The 15,134-nt window shown below is 39.6% G+C and overlaps 1 pseudogene; it reads left to right on the top strand.

The window, feature by feature from the left end:
- Window positions 1-14,686, top strand: part of LOC116094878 — a 31,163-nt pseudogene extending 16,477 nt beyond the window's left edge.
- The last annotated feature ends 448 nt before the right edge of the window (window positions 14,687-15,134 follow it).

Consider the following 15,134-nt stretch of genomic DNA (forward strand, 5'->3'; position numbering starts at 1 on the left):
AATACCGAATGGCTGAGAAGCACCTAAAGAAATGTTCAACATCCTTAGTCATCAGGGAAATGCAAATAAAAACAACCCTGAGATTCCACCTCACACCAGTAAGATTGAGTAAGATACAAAACTCAGGTGACAGCAGATGCTGGAGAGGTTGTGGAGAAAGAGGAAAACTCCTTCATTGCTGGTGGAATTGCAAGCTGGTACAACTACTCTGTAAATCAGTTTGGTGTTTGCTCTGGAAATTGGACATAGTTCTACCGGAGGACTCAGCTATACCACTCCTGGGCATATACCCAGAAGATGCTCCAATATGTAACAAGGACACATGCTGCACTATGTTCATAGTAGCCTTATTTGTAATATCCAGAAACTGGAAACAAGCCAGATGTCTCTCAACAGAGGAATGGATACAGAAAATGTGGTACATTTGCACAATGGAGTACTCTTCAGCTATTAAAAACAACGAATTTATTAAATTCTTAGGCAAATAGATGGATCTGGATGATCCTGAGTGAGATAACCCAATCACAAAAGAACCCACGTGGTATACACTCACTGATAAGTGGATTTTGGCCCAGAAGCTTGGACTGCTCAACCTGGAGTTCCATCCCATATACAATCACCAAACCCAGACACTACTGTTGATGCCAGCAAGTACTGGCTGACAGAAGCCTGATTTACCTGTCTCCTGAGAGGGTCTGCCCATGCCTGACTAATACAGAAGTGGATGCTCACAGCCATCCATTGGAATGGTCCCCTATGAAGGAGCGAGAGAATTGACCCTAGGAACTGAAGGGGTTTGCAGACCCATAGGAGGAACAACAATATGAACTAACTAGTACTCCTAGAGCTCCCAGGGACTAAACCATCAACCAAAGAATACTCATGGTGGAACTCATGGCTCCAGTAGCATATATAGTAGAGGATGGCCAAGTAGGTCATCAATGGGAGGAGAGGCCCTTGGCCCTGTGAAGGTTCTATGCCCCAGTCTAGGGGAATGCCAGGGCCATGAAGCAGGAGAGGGTGGGTTGGTGATCAAGGGGATGGGGGAAGGAATAGGGGATATTTCAGAGGAGAAAACATTTGAAATGTTATCACTAAAAAGCATTAACTTTTATGGGTATAATCTGAAAATGTCATAACTTACAAGTCAATGTAAAAATATAAAAATAAAATAATGAATACATTAAAACTTACGTGCACATAATAGCAAGAGGTAGAATACCCCTATGGGATGGGTGAAGAGAAAGATTTATAAGACAGTAACAGCATTTCATGCAGAGATGGTGGAAAATATTCAGAGCAAGGTGGACAAGCAGCTAGCTAGAAGAGCTTGATAGATTTAGGTCCACAGGCTCATTGGAATAAGAATCCAAGCAAACCAGTCAACCATATAGCAAGTATATCCTAACTTTTTAATAGCTTTTCATACACTTAATTTCAGATTTCACATTGAAAGGCTGCACGTCACATCTACAATTAGTGGAAGTCTATTACACTGAAAAGCCTAAGCAAAATAGAGAAGGCTACACAAACAGCCTTTTAAGAATATGTTTAATAATCTTCATAATAATTTTAATTTCTAAATAATTTGAAATGATTTAAATGAGAAAAGAGAAATTGATTTTATCACATTATGGCAATTCTGCTAGAATGGTGTTTCAAAGCACCTCCCCCCCCTCAAGTACTATAATTTGAAGAAAAGTATTGTTCTTGATACATAAGAAATGGAATAAAAGTGAAGTAAGAAACTTTCAAGGAAATTTATTTTCATTAATGATGCATATATTGTTGTTCCTATAAGTAATTTAAAACTTTTAAATTCATGAATTTTTATAATAAACTGTCTAATTGTTTATAATAATGATGGCATGGAATGACAGCTTCTTTTATGCGTTTTGCTAGATTTTTTTACATACTATACATTTTTATTATACTTTTAGATTATAATTAAAACATTTCTCCCTTTCCTTTTCTTCCTCCAAATTCTCCTTTGATGTATTAAATCAGAATGGCCCATAGACTCATCTATTTGAATTCTTATTCACCATGAAGTGACATTATTTGAAAAAAATTAGAGCCAGGTGGTGGTGGCACACGCCTTTAATTCCAGCACTTGGGAGGCAGAGGCAGGTGGATTTCTGAGTTCGAGGCCAGCCTGGTCTACAGAGTGAGTTCCAAGACAGCCAGGGCTACACAGAGAAACCCTGTCTTGAAGAAAAAAAAAAAAAACAAAAAGAAAAAAGAAAAAATCAGAAGGATTTGGAGGTAGGTACAGGCTATTGTTGGAGTAGGTACAGGCTATTGTTGGAGTAGGTACAGGCTATTGTTGGAGTAGGTACAGGCTATTGTTGGAGTAGGTACAGGCTATTGTTGGAGTAGGTACAGGCTATTGTTGGAGTAGGTACAGGCTTGTTGTTGGAAATGTGTCACTTGAGGTAGACTTGGATCTCTTAAAAGCCCATGCCAGGCCTAGACTCTCTCCCACTCTACTTGCGGATCAGGATATAACTCCCAACTACTCTATCCCACACCTAGCTGCCATCCTGCTTGCAGTCATGATGATATGTACTTTAGAGTGAGGTGACCTGAAATAAGATCACAAGCATTCATGTACACTCATGTATTATATTTGTGTAACTAGTTTGAAGGTTACTTTATCAACTACACAGATGTACAGCCACAGACAAATGGCAAAAGTCCTGTCTTAAATTGCTTTGCACAAGCAGGATATTGATATTTACACTTGATATTTGATGATTAAAGTACTTTATTTAATTAAACCTTATATTTTGCTATAGTAAGGTTGATTATAAGGTAAATAATTCTCTTTGAGCCGCTAAGTTGACATTTTTATCTACTTTGTCTGAAACATTATATGTTTTCTTGTGTTTTAGTTTTAATTGTAATTGACAAAATAACTTTATTATATGTTTTTATTACATAATATAATGATTTGGTAAGAGTGTTTATATATATATATTTATAATAACTACATCAAGCTATTAGCATATCAATTGCCTCACGTACTATCAAAATTTTAAATCATTATTATTATGTATGATGCAGTATGTTAATGTGTAGGTGCATGTATGTGATTGTACGTCTGTGCAGACCAGAAAACAATCTGTGGAGTTACTTCTCTCCTCCTGCTATCAAATAGGTTCTAGGGATCAAACACAAATCAGCAGACTTGGGAACAAGTGCCTTGACTTGCTGAGCCAGGTAACTAACCCTCTTTATACTATATGTATTAGAATGAGACTATTAAATTTATTATCTTACCAACTTTCGGGTATACGTCTTGTTGTTCATTATGAAATTATCCTATTGTATAAAAGATTGTAATTTAGCTAAAACATATCTCTTGACCATCAATCTCTTTATTCCATAGCATAGCAAGGTATGTGATATCAAAGAATACCTACTTTTTTATTCCTCTGAAGAAGGATGTAGTGTGCTGTAATGCCTTATTATTTAAAGATTGAATCAAATATACACAGTTGTCCTAATGATTCCAACAAACACAGTGCCCGTGCCATCTCTTTGCTCCTGGTTATGAACCCAGTGTCATAAACACTCGCTGATTTTTATTTCAGATAAATTTGAGTAGATATGCCTTATTCCTGGTGGTCTACAACAGGCCAGGGAACAACTTGCCATGATTATTGTGTTTATTTCCTTCTGTTGGCTCATTTATACAAATAATTTACTGAATTCAAAGGAACTTAACAACTAAGGAAGTAAATATAAAGGACCTGCCTATGTTCAGAACTCTCTCTAGTTTTATATACTAGTGAACTGGAGTTCTGAAAGGGTTATTGGTCTGAGTTTCTATACTACTGAACTGGAGTTCTGAAGGGGTTATTGGTCTGAGTTTTAATTTTGTTTGCTGAGAAGAAGAGATCACTGTGAGATTGGATATTCTAGAGATTTATTTGGAAAAATGAAGTAAAAAATAAATTGGGAGAGGAGACCTAAGCTCTCAAAACCCATTACCCATCATGATGACTACTAACAGCATATTATATCACTCAGTTGTCCAACCATTCTCATTTGTCTTGCCATAGAATATGATCTAAGCATGTATGTTCATCCCTTAATTCAACCATTTTACAGTGCTTCTGTATTTCAAAAACACTATGCTGTGTGTGCTTTATCAAGTTTTGTCTGAAAAAGAATCATGTTGTCCATCTTAAGAGAGAAACATGATGTGCTAAGTTTAAGCTAAAGAGAAGAAGCATATACCAGGGGCAGTTAGTACAGAAACAGTGAGAGACAGCGTCACATATGCTGCAGTTCTGGGTTTTGTGAAAGGAGAGAAATGAAGATGTTTGAGGTTCACAGATATTTGAGGTTGTCCCTGCTGTAGGGCAGCAGAGAATACACTTCAGGGCATCATGTCCTAGTTGGCAAAGTGGTGTGGAAGGAAGAAGATAGAATGGGAATTTGCACGACAGCCCAGCCACTTTGACTGTGGGCAAATTAGGTTAAGTTTTCTGTAGAGTGTGAATCGACTATATGTTGTATGGACTGTCATAGGGACTCAAACGGCAGGAATGAGAGAGAGAAAGAGAACAAGGGCTACCTCTATTATCTTAAACTCACTTAGCACTAAGGAGGCATGGAAAGAACAATAAGCAGTCAGTACACTTGGTTGAACTCCTAGGACCACCTTCAGAGCTTCTTACATTTTCTTTGTAGTTTTTGTTGGTTTGTTTGTTTTTAAATCGGTTACATACGGGAAATGAGATTGTCCTGAGAATTGAGAGTTTAATTTGTATGTGAAACGATCACAGACATTTCTATTTATAGTAAGTGCTATATACATGGACATGTAATGCCATATGGCTATGGACTACGAATAAATTTCTTCTGTCTGGGCATCCTCTTCACTGTTTTTTACTTATTTTATTATGTACTTGCTTTGCTCTCTGTTTTTTCTCTCAAAATCTTTTTCTTATTTTTGTGTGGCTTCTTTGGCATTGATTTATCTGACATTCTTACTAATAGTAGTCTTGTGGAGACTAATTGGCTGGGGCGGAGGAATGGACCATTTCTCAGTGTTACTCGCCTTAATATGTCTCTCATACTTGACATTATTATTTCTGTTTCTGGGTGTAGGCAATCCTCCTTCCTGATCATTTTCTAGGCTTCTTCTTCTTTTTTTGTTTTTTTGTTTTTTTGGTTTTTTTTTTTAGGAGATTGGCTTAACCAGCGATGCAACGGGCCAGCAGTGTGGAAGGTCAGCCGAACACTTCCCAAGATACTAAATTGGATTAATTTCATGCTTCACAGCTCAAGTCCAAGTGGATTTCTACAGTGTTCACTCTTCTTTCACCTTAGTGTAAACTAAAACAATCTTACACTTGTCATACTTGAACGGAATTTAGGTAAAATTTAGGATAAGATATGGCAAGATGAAAATTAGGACAACTAAAATGCACGTCCCCTAATTTAGAGGAGTATTTACTTGTTTTTTTTTAAATTTTCAGTTTTATTTGATGTTGATTGCAACCCATCTAGGGATGGTTACTTGGTAAGTTCATCTTTGATGAAATGATCAGCTTAAAGAGCAAAGCCTCTTACTGTCGAAATGGTATTCTGATCTGGAGGGTAACAGCCTGAGGCATCTTTTATTTTTCTCTTTCACTCATCTGCAGCATGTACTTGAAAACTTCTAGGACAGCCAGGCATCCTGGAGTGTGCCTTGCAGGTTGAGTGACATCTATTACATAAATGGCTCAGCTGGCGTCTCAGGCAGGGAGTCCAGGAAGCAGGCTCTGATGCAGCTGAGGATTTGATGTCCAGATGTGAGGAAGGCAGGATGGGGCTCAAAGCATCAGCACTGACTGATGGTACAGAAGAACAATAAGGAGGAAGAGAGAAGTGAAGAGAAATTCAGCAGGATCCCCAGGCAAGTTGGAAGGGGCCTGCTATCACTCATCTCCTCTGAAAGCCCCCGTGGCAGAAAGACAGATTAACACTGTCAGAGTTGTTATCTGTGCCATCAGCTTTATTATATGGTAGAAAGCCACCTGTCACTTTTTTGACTGCATGCAGTGCTCCCATCCCGGTCCCTATTCTCCAAGGCATAGTGAACATTTTCCGAGCTTTCTTCTTGAAACTCTCTAACACTTATCTCAATCATAGGTAGACGGATCCCATGCATTTAATTTAAAAAGTCATAACAAGCAGTGTTTCTGTTGAATATAGAGCACTGATAAAACAAATGCTACTATTTATCAACTCTAATGGATTTCTGTAAAAGTTTTCAAGGAATAAATAATAAAATCCCAATGGTTGCCTTACAATAAATACTCCATATTTTATTACCTATTTATGGAGTAATCTTGCTTTCCCAAAATATATGGCTCTTCAAAGGACTTTGATTTCGGTGGTGTGCCAGGAGGTGGCAATAGCGATCTATTTTCATGTTAAGGAGCTCTTTCTACCAAAATTAAGGGCCAAAAGGTTTGGTTTTATCCAATCTCATTTTCAAATGCAAAACTATCTATTTTAAGTTCTTGAATTATTAAGCTGTTTCTAATTACTCACAGACTGAATTCCACCAAAAAGCATTGTCATGACATCTTCCCATGATCCAAAGTATTCGCTCTGCTCTCCTGAAATAGCAACATAATTTTGAAAAGGAAAAATCAACATACACAATCAGTTTCTACGCAAGCCATCGACAGTGACATAGTCTAAGAATTCTTTAAGATTATGATGAATATTATTCAGTCAAGATTCACTGAGACTTGAACGAAACAGATGAACATCACCAGAATCTATCACAGAGGCCTTTAGCTCTGTGATGGAGACTAAGCCAACTTCTGCAGTCACAGTCCCTTGTAAAGCAGCTGTCAGTGTTCATCCCAGTAAGGCTGAAATGTGACTGGGAATCCAAAACTCTTCCTGCCAACACTGTATCCACTTCTTTTTCTTTGACTCTGAAGGTGGAAAACCCAATTATTTTCTGCTCTGTTCGGCATCTAGCAACCTCGCTATTAGTAAATTTCTCAGTACATTTTTTTTCTTGTTATCCTTGAATTATTAATGTCTTTAATTCTAGGTGATGACAGCTTTATTGTACCATGCCTTTACTTTGATTCTTTTTGAATATCTTGGAAATATGTGTGACCTAAGTCCATGAATGCAGTGTGATTTCTGGGTTTGGGTAATAACTGAAGCCATTCTTTGCTTGTGATAGCTTATGCCATTGTCTATAAATAGTATGACAACTCCTTCAAAAACAGCGTGAGAGCTACCTTATTATTTTGTTGCAATATATAGAATGCCTCTTCTTGCAATCTGTCAACTAGGATATTTAAAAACCAAACAGCCATGTTCATAATAATTTTAGGAAAATTGTTTTTTAATTTGTTGTCATTAGCATTTCCCCAACTACTATCTGTGAGATATTTTGGGCTAATCCATGGCCAACTACAAGTTCTTAGTTTACTACCTGGTTGGCTGTAGATGGGTTCTAAACAGAGCTTGAAGATTCTATGGGAAGCACAGTAAAGAGAAGTAGAAATTAATACATTATGTTTCCTCTGTGATTAAAAGTAAGACTGGAGAATATGATAGGTTCCTCTAGCTGGGCTGCCTTGTAGGGCCTTGATGGGAGAGGATATGCCTAGTCCCACAGAGACTTGTACCAGGATAGGGGGACACGCAGGGGACCTTTCATCCTCTCAGAGGAGAGGGACAAGGAGATGGGAACAGAGAAAGATTATGGGAAGTGAAGACTGGGAGGAGGGCAGAGGTTGGGAAGTAAAGTAAATAAATAAAAATAAATTAAAAAAATAAAGAATAAAACAAAATTCAATAAAATTGATATCAAATATAAAGAGTATTAGATCCTGGCTCCTTCACTAAACAAATGTTTAAATAAATTCATTTGTGACAGGATTTGTTAAGCTTTTAATTTTTAAATTAAAATATAATTACAGTGCCTTCTGGTCTCCATCTGCACCCAGGAGCTATGGCTGTTCAATAGCAGACCTAAAAGAATTGCACCAGACTTTTTTCCAGAGAATATAAAAGCCAGAAGATCCTGGGCAGATGTCATATAGGCCCTAAGACAACACAAATACCAGCCCAGGATATTATACCCAACAAATCTCTCAGCTACCATAAATGGAGAAACCAAGATATTCCATGACAAAAGCAAATGTATATATACAATATCATTCCAAAAATCCAGCCCTACAAAGGATAATAATTGGAAAACTCTAACATGAGGAGGGAAACTACTTCCTAGAAAAGGCAAGAAAATAATCTTCTTTTAACAAACCAAAAAGAAGATAGCCACACAAACATAATTCCATCTCTACCAACAAAAAAACAAGAAGTAACAATCACTTTTCCTTAATATCCCTTAATATTAATGGACTCAATTCCCCAATAAAAAGACATACACTAACAGATTGGATATATAAACAGGACCCAACATTTTTGCTGCACACACCAAACATACCTCAGTGACAAAGATGGACACTACTTCAGAGTAAAAGGCTGGAAAAATTTTTCCAAGGAAATGTTCCCAAGAGACAAGCTGGAGTAGCCATTCTAATATCGAATAAAAGCAGCATTCAACCAAAAGTTATAAAAAAAAATAAAAAATGACACTTCATACTGATCAAAGGAAAAGTCTACCAAGATTCACTCTCATTTTTGAACAAAGAGCTCAAGAAGCTAGATTCCAAAGAACCAAAGAACCCTACTAAAAATGGGGTACAGAGCTAAACAAAGAATTATCAATGGAGGAATACTGAATGGCTGAGAAGCACCTTAAAGAAATGTTCAACATCCTTAGTCATCAAGGAAATACAAATCAAAACAACCCTGAGATTCCACCTCACACCAGTCAGTGTGGCTAAGATAAAAAACTCAGGTGACAGCAGATGCTGGGTGAAAGATGTTGGAGAAAGAGGAACACTTCTCCATTGTTGGTGGGATTGCAAGTTGGAACAGCCTCCCTGGAACTCAATCTGATGTTCCTCAGAAAATTGGACATAGTATTACCTGAGGACTCAGCTATATCACTCCTGGGCCTATACCCAAAAGTTGTTCAAACATATAACAAGGACACATGCTCCACTGTGTTCATAGCAGCCTTATTTATAATAGCCAGAAGCTGTAAAGAACCAAGATATCGTTCAACAGAGGAATGGATACAGAAAATGTGGTACATTTACACAATGGAGTAGTAATCAACTATTAAAAATGTCGAATTCATGAAATTCTTAGGCAGATGGATAGAACTAGAAAATATCATCCTGAGTGAGGTAACCCAAGCACAAAAATACCACACATGATATTCACTCACTGATAACTGAATATTAGCCCAAAATTTGGAATACCCAAGATATAATTCACAGACCACATGAATCCCAAAAAGAAAGAAGACCAAAGTGTAGATACTTCGGTCCCTCTTAGAAGGGAGAACAAAATCCCCATGGGAGTAGATCGAGACACAAGGTGTGGAGCAGAGACTGAAGGAAAGGCCATCTGGAGACTGCCCTACCTAGGGATCCATCCCACATACAGTTAACAAACCCAGACACTGTTGTGGATGCCAACAAGTGCTTGCTGACAGGAACCTGATATAGCTGTCTCTTGAGTGGTTCTGTCAGTACCTGACAAATACAGAAGTGGATTCTCACAGCTAACCATGGGACTGAGCAAGGGTTCCCCAATGGAGGGGTTAGAGAAAGGACTGAAGGAGCTCAAGAGGTTTGTAGCCCCACAGGAGGAAGAATATAAACCAACCAGATACCCAGAGCTCCCAGGGACTAACCCACCAACCAAAGAGTACACATGGAGGGACCCATGGCTCTAGCTGCATATGTAGCAGAGGATGTCCCTGTCTGACATCAATGGGAGGAGAGGCCCTTGGTCCTGTGAAGACTGTATGCCCCAGTGTAGAGGAATGATAGGATGGGGAAGTGAGAGTGGGTGGAGAGGTGGGGGAGCACCCTCATAGAAGTATGGGAGGGAGGATAGCATAGGAGGTATTTTTAGGAGAAACCAGGAAAGGGATATTTAAAATGTGAATAAAGAAAATGTCTAATAAAAAAATTAAAAATATATATATATAATTACAGCCTTTTCCTGCTTCCACTTCCCCATGTGTCCATTGCAATCCTTCAAATTCATGTTGTCTTTTTTCCGTAATGGTTATTGTTTTATACATATTACAGAAAAACATCTATAGAACCTACTGAGAAACCTACATGTTTGGTGTTCTTTGCACGTTTATCCTTTCGTTGTTGACATCCTGGCATTGGCTATCCAAGTCATGGGCTCATTCCAGAGGAATACTTATTTTCCTTTTCTTTGTATGTTTTAGCTGGCTGTAATCCTTCCTCCAGGGTCAGGACCCCTTGAGGTTTTCTATTTCCATTTTAGCATTTCTATTAGTATTGTCCTTGTTCAGGTTTTGTATAGAAAGCCATATTGTTGAAATATCCTAACTGAGCTTACCTGTCATTTCAAGGAGAAATTATTTCACAGATTCCTATAGCTCCTAGAATTTTTCTCTTCTCTCCTCAGCAATGATCCCTGGGCCTTAGGTACAACAGTTGTGTTATAGATTGAGACTGGAATCCTCACAAATAGTTTTTTTTTTCCACTTTGAAAGAGGTCTAATTTTTTTCCCCACTAATGTTAGGTTTTGGCATCAGTATAACAGCCTCGAGCAGCTGTACATCAATTTCACCAACAAGAAACTGCAACAGTTTCTCAACCACCACATGTTTGTTCTGGAGCAGGTGGGGTACAAGAGAAGGAAGGCATTGAGTGGACCTTCATCGACTTTGGGACAGACCTGGCTGCTGGCTTAGAACAAACTCATCGAGAAGGTATACCATTCCATCTGCTCTGTGTTCCCTTCCCTGGTACTTTTCTGCGCTTATTTACTCTGCTAATTTTCCTAGCCTTCAATCCCAGCTGATGGGCCCTTCCTTCTGGATGCATGTTCCGCAAAGCCACAGGCAACTCCTTCAAGAGTAAACTGTATGACCAGCACCTGCGAAAATCCAACAAGTTCCAGAAGCCTAAGGTGGTCAAAGGCAAGGCCAATGCCTACTTCTCCCTGGTGCACTATGCTGGCACTGTGGTCTCCCGTGACTAAGGCTGGCTGGAGAAGAACAAGGACCCCCTGAATGAGACCGGGGTGGGCTGTACCAGAAATCTTCCAACAGACTCCTGGCACATCTCTAGGCCACCTTTGCTACAACCGATGGTAACTTACAACTTAGGGACTTGGGACGCAGGAGCTTGGTCTTCCCATAACCTCCCTTTCCCACGGCTCCCAAAAGTCTCAATCCATCCACACATCCTACTTTGGCCCTTTTGTGTCTTGCACTGCACACTGGGAAGAAGAAAGTTGCTAAGAGGAAAGACTCCTGCTTCCAACTGGCCTGTGCACCGCTCAGGGTAGGACACATCAATCAGTCCACCCACGGTTTAACTGAGTCACAGCAAAGCTCCTTCAAGAAACGTTGAGATCCTAGACTTGATTTACGCAAGGGTTAGCAATGCTGCCTGACTCTTGGAGTAAGATCCATTGACAGTCTGACAATACACAGATGAGGTTTAACAAATATGGGGCCAGGGGTTGTTCCATTGTGTACCATAACTTACAGGTCTGGCTGGCTGGGGGTAGTGAGTTCTCACTTCCAATTATCTAGCTGCCTTCAGTAAGCCTGCAGTAGCACACGGGCCCCAGGCAGGGGCAGACGCATTTTTCTGTGTTAATTGGAAAACGTTTTGTAGTGGATGACCATCTCGCAACCTGGGAGAAAGATGACTAAAGCAGGTCACATTTCCCCATGCTTGGTGACCAAAAATCAGAACTTCAGTTTTTTTTTCTCTTTTGACTAATCCATATATAATGATACTTCTCAAGTATGGCACCCAAATCTAAATGCAAAATTCATCTGTGCTTCGTATGTGCCTCGTACAGGAAGGATGTAGATCATTTTACATATTTGAAGCATACTGCTGTTTTGCCTATGTTCTATTTGTGTATATTGCTGGTACTCAAAAGAATTCAGATTTATAGAAGAAAATTTTCAGATTTTAGAGCTTTGTAGATTTTCAAGGGGGAGTTGTCCAAGTTATGTGAGTTGTCTTCATCTCTGTGTTTGGGATTACTCAAGGACAGAGTTAATTTCACAATTTTTAAGTTGAAGCCATAGAGTTTAGTATTCACCACCATGCATGGATTTGTCTCTGTGGGAGTGTACAGTAGGCTACCAAAAGAAATGTCTTTCTTTGAACAAGCTGATGTCCAATCTAAGAACTACTCACCAACACTCTGTGCACTGTATAATAGCCAATGAAACTAAGACCCCAGGTAAGACACCTGCCAGCCCAGAAGCTGCTGCTCAGTCTTTAAGGACTTCTGGGTGAAGCTCAGGTATCTTTCCTGTGTTCTTTAGGGCCATGGAACACAGCTCAGGTGTAATGGGGTCCTGAAAAGCATCTGCCTTGGCAGGAAGGGTTCCCCAACAGGATCCTGTCTGGGACTTTAAACAGAGGTACTTCATTAAAATGCTGTGTTTGTTCTTTGACATGGATAAGGGCTGGGATGTGAGGGAAGAAATATCACATGAAAAGACCCATTTCAAAAGAGTAGTTGTAGTTGGTCTTCCATGTGAAATAAGTTATGATTTCATCAAAGTTCACATTCTTGTGTCATCTGCATTTTTTGGAACTTGTCTGATATATAACAGGAGAGGGACCTGGCCAAAGAGTCCTAAGGCCTAGATTCCAGCAAAGTGACTATGGGCAAGCTTCTTTCCTTCCTGGGAACTAGGCTTTCTGGTTTGTTAGAAGAGAGGCCTGTAATCACTGATTATTGCCAACAGCCTGATCATTTCTGTGTCCACAATGGCAGATATCGAGGACTGAATGATAATGTCATCCAAGAGGGCCAGTTCACTGACAGCAGGAAAGCTTGCAAGAAGCTCTTGTCTTCCATTGACATTGACCACACACAGTACAAATTTGCACACACCAAGGTAATGCATCAATTCTGCCTCATGCTGTTGGCCTTTGCATCCTCTTAACACAATGACTGGGCAGCTCATTCTTCTTATCCATCCTTCTGAAGGTGTTCTTTAAGGCTGGTTTGCTGGGAACTCTGAAAGAGATGCAGGATGAGCATTTGGCCAAACTGATCACTTGGACACAAGCCATATCCAGAGGATTTCTTATGCCTATGGAATTCCAGAAGATGATGCAGAGGAGGTTAAGCGGGGTCTTAGTTTAAGCATGAGCTCTCTGGGAGAAGGTGGAAGAGGGAAGAGAGAATCCCTTGTAGGAGCAATGTTTTGTTTTGTTTTGTTTGTTTGTTTGTTGAGACAGGGTTTCTCTGTGTAACCCTATGCTGTACTGGAACTCACTCTGTAGACCAAGTTGACAACACAGAGGTTTGCCTGCCTCTGTCTACCAAGCACTAGTATTAAAGGCATGAGGTACCACTTCCAGGCTGATTTTTTTTAAAACTATACTATCTATCTATCTATCTATCTATCTATCCATCCATCCATCCATCCATCCATCCATCCATCCATCCATCCATCTATCTATCTATCTATCTATCTATCTATCTATCTATCTATCTATCTATCTAATCTATGCTTTGTGTTTATCTGTGAGTACATATGCAGAGGACAACTTGTAGGAGTTCAGTTCTTGTCTCCACTATGTGGGGCCTAGGAATCAAACTCAGAGGCTGTCAGGCATGACATTGTACACCTTTCCCTGCTGAGCCATCTTGCTTTGTTTGCAGGGAGTCCATCTTCTATATCCAGTACAACATCTGTGCTTTCATGAATGTCAAGCATTGGCCCTGGATGAAACTCTTCTTCAAGATCAAGCCCTTGCTGAACAAAGCAGAGGCTGAGCAGGAGATGGGCACTAGGAAGGAAGAGTTCAAGAAAAATCAAAGATGAGCTTTCCAAGTCAGAAGCAAAGAGGAAGGAGCTGGAGAAGATGGTCACTCTGGTACAACGGAAGAATGACCTGCAACTCCAAGTACGGGTGGTATGCCTTAGGAATTTCCCTTTTTCAAATCTAGATTTGATTACGATTCTGGGAAAATCTGGGTTAACTGAGGGTAGAGCATGGGTGGGTGTTGGGTTTTTCTTGTAGTGTTCCATGGAGGCTTTCACAAAGAAAGATGGCAGTGGCTCAAACCTTCATCCCTTAAAGGGAATTGTGATTTCCTTTTATAGGAGACTGAGAACTTGTTGGAGGCCGAGGAATGATGTGACCAGCCGATCAAAGCCAAGTTCTAGCTGGAGGCCAGAATCAAAGAGGTGACTGAGAAAGCTGAGGATGAGGATGAGATAAACACAGAGCTGACAGCCAAGAAGAGAAAGCTAGAGAATGAGTGCTCAGAGCTGAAGGAGGACGTTGATGACCTTGAGCTGATACTGGCCAATGTTGAGAGGGAGAAATATGCCACAGAGAACAAGATACTCAATCCTGTGGTATCTCTCCAGCTAGATGTGCTCATTGCTAACCAAGCTCTGCTTTTTTCTTCTAACTGTTGTGGCTTCTTTTAGGTAAAAAAAAAAAAAACCTTACTGAAGAACTGGCAGGCCTGGATGAAACTATTGCAAAGCTAACATGGGAAAAGAAGGCCCTCCAAGAGGCCCACCAGTAGACCCTGGGCAACCTCCAGGCTGAGGACGATAAGGTCAATTCTCTGAACAAGCTCAAGAGCAAACTGGAGTAACAAGTGGATGATGTGAGCACTGGGTGTCAGTCCACAGTTGTTCTCTGTATTTTGAACAGTTGAGGTTTCCTGCAATTATGAGACAGGGTCATACTGTGTAGCCTCAACTAGCTGCATTTTCTTAATCTTTCTTAATCAACCTCCATCTCCATTTCTACAATAAAATTTTATGGTAGAATAGTAGTAGTACTGCAATAAGTGATTAAAATATAGATTTATCAATATTCACTTCCACATATGCTTAATGGAATTGATATCTTATGCTTACTCCACTATACTGATATGCTGACAAACTCATAATGTGTATCATAATGTGTATATTATATTTGATAATATAAATTTTAGGGTGAGATGAATTTAGCACAACTTTATCTTC

Source organism: Mastomys coucha, unplaced genomic scaffold, assembly GCF_008632895.1.
Source record: "Mastomys coucha isolate ucsf_1 unplaced genomic scaffold, UCSF_Mcou_1 pScaffold17, whole genome shotgun sequence".
NCBI classification, from domain to species: Eukaryota; Metazoa; Chordata; class Mammalia; order Rodentia; family Muridae; genus Mastomys; species Mastomys coucha.